The 7,181-nt window shown below is 48.6% G+C and overlaps 1 protein-coding gene across 7 annotated transcripts in view; it reads left to right on the top strand.

Annotated features, from left to right (window-relative positions):
• The first annotated feature begins 3,072 nt into the window (after positions 1 to 3,072).
• Positions 3,073 to 7,181, top strand: part of LOC121023390 (zinc finger protein 8-like) — a 39,663-nt gene continuing 35,554 nt past the window's right edge. For 3 of the 7 annotated variants that reach the window (XM_040465219.1, XM_040465221.1, XM_040465220.1), the window contains exons 1-2: positions 3,317 to 3,682; positions 4,177 to 4,321. The gene's annotated coding sequence lies outside the window, so the exon portion shown is untranslated. The other 4 variants (XM_040465214.1, XM_040465213.1, XM_040465216.1 and 1 more) reach the window with 4 other exon arrangements.

Genomic DNA, 7,181 nt, shown 5'->3' with positions numbered 1-7,181 from the left:
TTAAAAAAAAAAAAAAAAAGAGGTTTATAACAATAACTACTCTAGTAGTAATGGTACTCTTAGTGCCCAGGTCTCTAAAACACATTTCCCACTAAAAAGAACCAGGATTCCTCAGAGAAGTGCCTAATTCCAGGGTTGGGGCAGGAAATTTACAGAATGAGCCTTGCAACATCTTCTCTGACTGGAAAGCAAAGAAGTTATCAAAAGCTTGAGATCATGTGAAAAGGACACAGGAGTCAGCATAGAGGGAGCTGCTTGTGGCCAACATTTGGACAGTTGGAGCATCAAATTATTCACTGTAATAGATTAAAACAGATAAAATATGTTAAAAATCATGTATATAAAACATACTCACTGGTTACCTTTGGAAAATGCTAACATATCTGTTTTCTCAAAGCACAGGCGAAGAATGAAGCATTTATCCTGCTTTTCTTGAATAAACTCTACCTCCTTAGAGTAACCAAAATGTTTGTGAGGGAAAGTTTTTCCTTATGGAAGAATGCAGAAGATGCAGCAAAAAGATGCAGAAGAAATGATGTAATTAGAAAATAACCATTTTGTAACTCCTAATAAAATAACGGGTAATAATGGGTATAAGCAACAATCTTCAATGACTGCGAAAACCACTCTGCGAAAAATGCTGGACAATTCTGTAATAAATGGATCAAGCTGTCAACCCTTGATCAAAATAAACATCACAGAAGTGCACCAGACATTACATACCTTCTGATATGATTCCAAAGAAAACACATGCACCACTTATGAAGGATTGGCAAGCATAACAAACTTGAATCTAATTAAGCCTCAAGGTTCAACTACCAATTTACGGAAAATAAGGGAACAAGAAATGACACCACAAGGATACTATCACCAAAATCCAGAAGGTAGTAAATCCTTTTGGAAAATTTACCTAGTTTCAACAGATGGAAATAAAAGGAAAAAGCACATATGGGGCAAATCCCTAAATTATAAGACTGAAGCACACATTAACCAAATGTAAAGTGTGAATCTTGTTCAGATCCTCATTTAAATAAACAAAATGTTAAAAAAAAAAAAAAAGGACACAAGTGGAATTAACACTGGATATTTGATATTAAGGAATTTTTGCTAATATTTTTAGGTGTGTTAATGACTATGGTTAGGTATTCAGAAGTCATCTTTTTCCCCCATTATATGTTTTTCCAATAGGTGTTGGCAACCTTATGTACTGATTTTTAAACAGCCTTATTAACATAATTCACACACACCCACTTAAACTGTACAATTCAATGGTTTTTTACTGTTTTACAACCATCACTGCAATCAACTTTAGGACATTTTCATCACCCCCAAAAGAAACCAATATCCATTTAGCAGTCACTCATTTTCCCTCAAACTTCCCCAGTCCTAGGCAACCACTAATTTACTCTCTCTATGGATTTTCCTATTCTGCCAGAAATCATTATCTTTTACAGATAACCTTAGTTATTTATGAGTGAAATGATAGGGAATCTGCTTCAAAACAATCCAGTGGTGGCTGGGAGCAAGTGGGGATAAATTTAAAGAACAGAATGAGGTGAGTAAAAGAAGTTGAGTAAATGCATGGAGAGAAGTATGGGTTTTCATCACACTATTCACCTTATTCTTGTATGTTTGAATTTTTCCATAAAAAAAATAAACAAGGTCGTTTATGGTATCATAAGGAAAAGTCCCAAGATGGCCACAGGCAGTATTAGTTGATCCGGTGACTCTGGTTCTTTCCATCTTTCTGCTCTGCCATTCTCAGCATGTCGACTTTGCCCCTTGGGCTGGCCTCTTCAAGGTGCTGGCATGGCAGTACGGTTCTACACATTATGTGCAGACAATGCTGTTCAAAGACAATAAAAGGAGACACCCTATGGTCTATGTCAATTACTGAGAGGGGCACTTCCCCAGAAGCCCCCAGCAGACCTGTCGTTTCTCCTTGGCCAAAGGGCTTTTGTCTAATTCAGTGACACAGCAAGAGGCACGAGCCCACTCCCATCAAGACTCTCCCTTTGGAAGTCAGATTCCAGACTTTCTGGAAGAATCTACAAATTGCAGGGTCATGTTAACAAGTATGAAATACGCAAGTAAGAAGCTGATTGTTGTTGGGTAAAGCAACCAACGAGGTCAGGCTCAGAAGAGTCCAAGCAAGGAAGGCTGGTCACAAGAGCACCCCAGACACGAGGGAACAATCAGGAGCTTAGGACGTTCAGGCAGAGCCAGAGTGGCTCCCGCCAGCAGGCCGGCCTGGGAAGGTTCCTGTGGCAGGTCAGCAGGTGGAAGGTCTCACACTCTGCGCCCCACGACGCAGTGAGGCTGCAAACACAACAACGGGCAGACCACACCTAACAGAACAGACCCACAACCTCTCCGGCTACAGGCCCCCACATTCAGGACTTGGTCACTAACTGTCAGCTTACCTATTTTTTTGTCCCTGGCCCACTTCGGGCCAACCGGAGAAAGCCAAATATACTCCCTAAGCCATCCCAGACAGGATGACCCGCTTAGTTAGCCCGTCTCCAACTTCCACACTCGCCAAAGTGCATCCAAGGCGCACCCGAGGCCTCTCCTGCTTGTCGCTGAAAAGCTTTCCGTGCCTGCCTTCGAGCCTCCGCCAAAGGCCCAGGATGGTGGCGGACCCCCTCGCTTTAGCGGGGTCTAGACCCTTTCGAGGCGTCTTCGTTCACTTCCACAGCAGGTCGAGGCGCTGGAAAGGCCGACGAGGAAAGGATGCGGCCGAGCGCAGTTCAGACGCGAATCCCGCCCTCGACGTAGATCGCAGACGTCCGCCATTGTGGCGTCGCGGCCTCGGTTGCCGGCTGAGGAGAGTCTGAGTAGCGTACGTTAACCCGGGCCGAGCGGAGAGGCACGCCAAAGAGCACAGCCCAAGGGAAACCACACTCGAAACCACAACACGAGCCGCCGTAAAAGGGAGACGGCCGACTCTGAGTCCCAGGGAGCCGCCGACGCACAAACACCTCCGCCCTCGAACAGTCGCCTGGAGCAACGGTCGCCGCCGCGGGAAAAACCGCCACCGGCGCGCGGCTTTCTGGGATTTGCAGTCCGTTACGCCCAGCGCGCGCACTTCCGCCGTCCGCCGGAAGCGCAGCCATTGATCCGCACGCTCAGGTGAGCCTGAAATCCGGGACCCGCGCGGAGGCTCCGCTGTCAGCTGGGCGGGGCGGGCTGGAGGGCGGGGCCAGGCCGGACCGAAGTTATCTGGGCGGTGCCCGGGAAGTCAGGGGACTGGCCGAGGTCCCTCCCCCTACGGGGCCGCGCGAGGCCTGTCAGAAGCGAGTCCCTCTCTGTACAGAAACTGGGAGGGAGCTGGTGCAGCCACGGCCCCTCCTGCTGCAGAGCGCGGCTGGGTGTGATCTAGTTTGAGGTTCTCCTGCTCCGGGGCGCGGCCGGGAGCCGGTTTGGTTGAAGCTCTCCCGCCGCAAAGGAGACCAGCTGTTGTTGAGGGTTTCTGGCCGGCCTGTGGGAATCTGGGGCCTGCCCATCCAGACCCAGCCTCGCGTCTCTTTTCTTCCCTCAGGTTGTTAACGCCACCTACCCCGGGGGCGCTGTGTGCAGTAGGTGGTAGCCTAGGCCTCCCGGCAGCAGAACCAGGCAAGTGAGGCTTCCTTTACCCAGAGGCCACCCCAGCCTCAGAACTTGGACGCGTTTTCTTCCACTGGTATGTGAACTTGAACTCAGTTTGAAGAGTAAGTGTATGCTTTCCAAGCGAACAAAGAATTAGGGGCAGTCCAGGTAGAGCATCGATCAGCTCTGCGCCCAGGGTGTTCACTGTGTTTGTTGATACCCCAGGTCAAGGGCTGGGTGAGAGAAGGGGCTGGAGGTGTGAAGAACACGGACATGAAGCTATCCAGTACGTGAGGCATTAGAGTTGGATTTCAAAGAGCCTCAGAGTAGAACCGTCTGGCTGTGGAAATAACTGTGCAAGAGGGAATGCCAAGGGGGTGGGAAGAGCTCAGGACTCTTGAGTTCCCATTTCTAGTGAGGAGCCAGGATGGAGGTCACAGAATTCCTGGTCACTCAGCTGTGTTGAGTTGAGGAGTCGATAGGAGATGGGCTGGAAATAGAGGAGGAAGTGGCATTGGCAGGGAGCCTGGGAGGGAGGTCTGGGCTGAACTTGAAGCCTGGCACAGCACTTGAAATCCCACTCTCCAGGCAGGGAAAGAGGAAGCTGTGAAAGGAAGAAGAAGAAAACAACCTCTGCCCCAGCCCTGGAGACAGAGGAGACAAGGAGAGACCCTGCCACACCAGCCCCCTCCCAGGTCCAGCAGGAGGCATAGAAGAGGAATTTATGTATAATGTATGTGACTAAATGTGCTGTGTCCTGTGTGTCGCATGATGTGGAGCTCTATAAATACAGCTCATTTAATCCTCACAGAAGCACGATGACACAAGGCCTGCTCTTCTCCCAGATGTCTACAGATCAGGAAACTGAGGCCTAGTGAGGTTAAGGAGGGCTGTTTAGGGCCTACAGAGGCAAGTGGTGGAGCTGGGACTTTGAAAGCAGTCAGTCTGGCTGCAGAGTAGTGTTCCCAGCCCTTGCCCTTGGATGCTTCCAGACAAGGAGAGGATGGGAGAGTAGAAATGGTTATAGGCAGGAGGAGACTGCCCAAGGATGGGCAGGAGTGTCAAAATAAGATGGCATCATCTAGAATCTTTGTCCGCTTTCTTGGGTGTGGTGTGCATTTGTAGTGTGTGTGTTCAAGAGTGAGGGTAGAGTGGGGCGCCTGGGTGGCTCAGTCGGTTAAGTGGCCGACTTCGGCTCAGATCATGATCTCACAGTCCGTGAGTTCGAGCCCCGCGTCGGGCTCTGTGCTGACAGCTCAGAGCCTGGAGCCTGTTTCAGATTCTGTGTCTCCCTCTCTCTGACCCTCCCCCATTCATGCTCTGTCTCTCTCTGTCTCAAAAATAAATAAACGTTAAGAAAAAAAATTTTTTTTAAAAAGAGTGAGGGTAGAGAGAGCATGGACAGTGAAGAAGAGGGGACTGAGGTGTCGGCTGCTCCAAGGGCCTAGCTGTGAGGAGCAGAAGCATGGAAGTAAGGGTTGGGGGTACTGGGATGCAGGAGTTTACTTGACTAGAAGAGAAATCTCTCCCCTGAGAAGTTGAAGGGAGCCACTTGGGAGGGTTTTGGCTTAGAGGAGTCAGTGCCTGGAAGGTGGTAGAGCCTAGGGTCATTGACTGGAGTGAATTAAGAGGCAGGTTTGTCTGCGCAGATCAGACAGTAGTGAGAGGGGTGGGAAGAGGGAGTGAGAGCATGGACTTGCTGCTGTAGTGGGGATACAGATGGGGCGGATGTGTCTCATACCACCTAGGACTCAAAAACCATCAGTGGCAGGCTGAGAGGGTGGCTGGTAGCATGAGGCAGATTGTATTGAGCTTCCAAGTGACAGAGGCTGAGGGGCAGGTCCTTGATGAAAGATGCTAAGAAAGGGGCAGTGGGCTGGGCAGCAGTGTACCAGAGGGAGAGGCAGAGAACCAAGATGGCAAGATGGCACCCTGTGTATCTTTATCTGGTTGTTCATCTGTGTTCTTTGTCATATACTTTAATAAACTGGCAAATGTGTACATTACTTTGAGTTCTGTGAGCCACTCCAACAAATATAGGATCTAAGGAGAGGAGGTCATGGGAATCTTCAATTTGTAGCTAAGTCAGAGAGGAGTTGTGGGTAACTTGGGAACCTGCTGCTTATGGTTGGCATCTGGAGGGATTGGGGCAGTCTTGTGGAACTGAGCCCTTAAGATGTGGGATCTGAGTTGAGTTAAATTGTTGGACACCCTGCTGGTGTCACAGAGAAGTGTTTGGTATGGGAAAAACCCCCACATATGGTGAGCAGAAGGGTCAGGACTGTTGAGAATGCAGGAGTAAAGGAGAATCTTGGGAGAACAAACAGGGTTTTTCCCAAATCAGTGTCCGAACTGGCATTTAATGTGTACTTTTTATTTTATTTTATTTTATTTTATTTTATTGTTTTAATGTTTATTTTAATTTTTGAGAGACAGAATGCAAGTGGGGAAGGGGCAGAGAGAGAGGGAGACACAGAATCTGAAGTGGGCTCTGGGCTCTGAGCTGTCAGCACAGAGCCCAATGTGGGGCTTGAACTCACCAACCGCGAGATCATGACCTGAGCTGAAGTTGGACGCTCAATCGACTGAGCCACTCAGGCGCCTCTCATGTGTACTTTAAAAAAATTTTTTATGTTTTTTTTTGAGAGAGAGAGAGAGAGAAAGACAGAGTGTGAGTTGGGGAGGGACAGAGAGAGGGAGACACAGAATCCAAGGCAGGCTCCAGGCTCTGAGCTGTCAGCACAGCTCGTGACCTGAGCTGAAGTTGGATGCTCATCTGACTGAGCCACCCCATCTCATGTGCCCCATATCATGTGTACTTTTTTAAAAAAAAATTTGTAATGTTTATTTATTTTTGAGAGAGAGAGAGACAGAGCGTGAGCAGATGGGCAGAGAGGGAGGGAGACACAGAATCTGAAGCAGGCTCCAGGCTCTGAGCTGTCAGCACAGAGCCCAACGTGGAGCTCGAACTCACAAACCATGAGATCATGACCTGAGCTGAGGTCGGATGCTTAACCGACTGAGCCACCCAGGTACCCCATCACGTGTACTTTTAATACAGAAAGGAACTTCCAGAGCTTATGGAGGAACTTGAACTTGAACCTGAAGACAGTGGGAAACTGCCACACAGTGACAGAAGCTGCATTCTACTGTGGCCTCTGTGGCTTCCTGGGAGAAAGGGGGAAAGACAAGAGATAGGACCCAGTCAGATCTTCTTCAGTAACTCAATCAAAAAGCAATAGGCCAGACATTGGGAACCAAGGGTGTGGAGAGGTGCATATTTGAAATGTGGGGGACCCTAGGTCTTTGTGACCAACTGAATGTGATAGATGAGTGTGAAGGGGGGGTCAGGAAGGACTTCAGGGGCACCTAGGTGACTCAGTTGGGTGTCTGACTCTTGATTTTGGCTCAGGTCATGATCCCAGGGTTGTGTGATTGAACCCCATTTCAGGCTCTTTGCTGAACATGGAACCTGCTTGAGATTCTCCCTCCCTCTCTCTCTCTTTCTTCCTCTCTCCCTCTACCCCCAGCTCATTTGCTCTCCAAAAAGAAAGAAAGAAAGAAAGAAAGAAAGAAAGAAAGAAAGAAAGAAA

The sequence above is a fragment of the Herpailurus yagouaroundi genome, unplaced genomic scaffold (assembly GCF_014898765.1).
Source record: "Herpailurus yagouaroundi ecotype Mexico unplaced genomic scaffold, PumYag 557, whole genome shotgun sequence".
NCBI lineage: Eukaryota > Metazoa > Chordata > Mammalia > Carnivora > Felidae > Herpailurus > Herpailurus yagouaroundi.
Note: the sequence above shows the minus strand (reverse complement) of the source record. Positions and strands in the feature narration are given on the sequence as shown.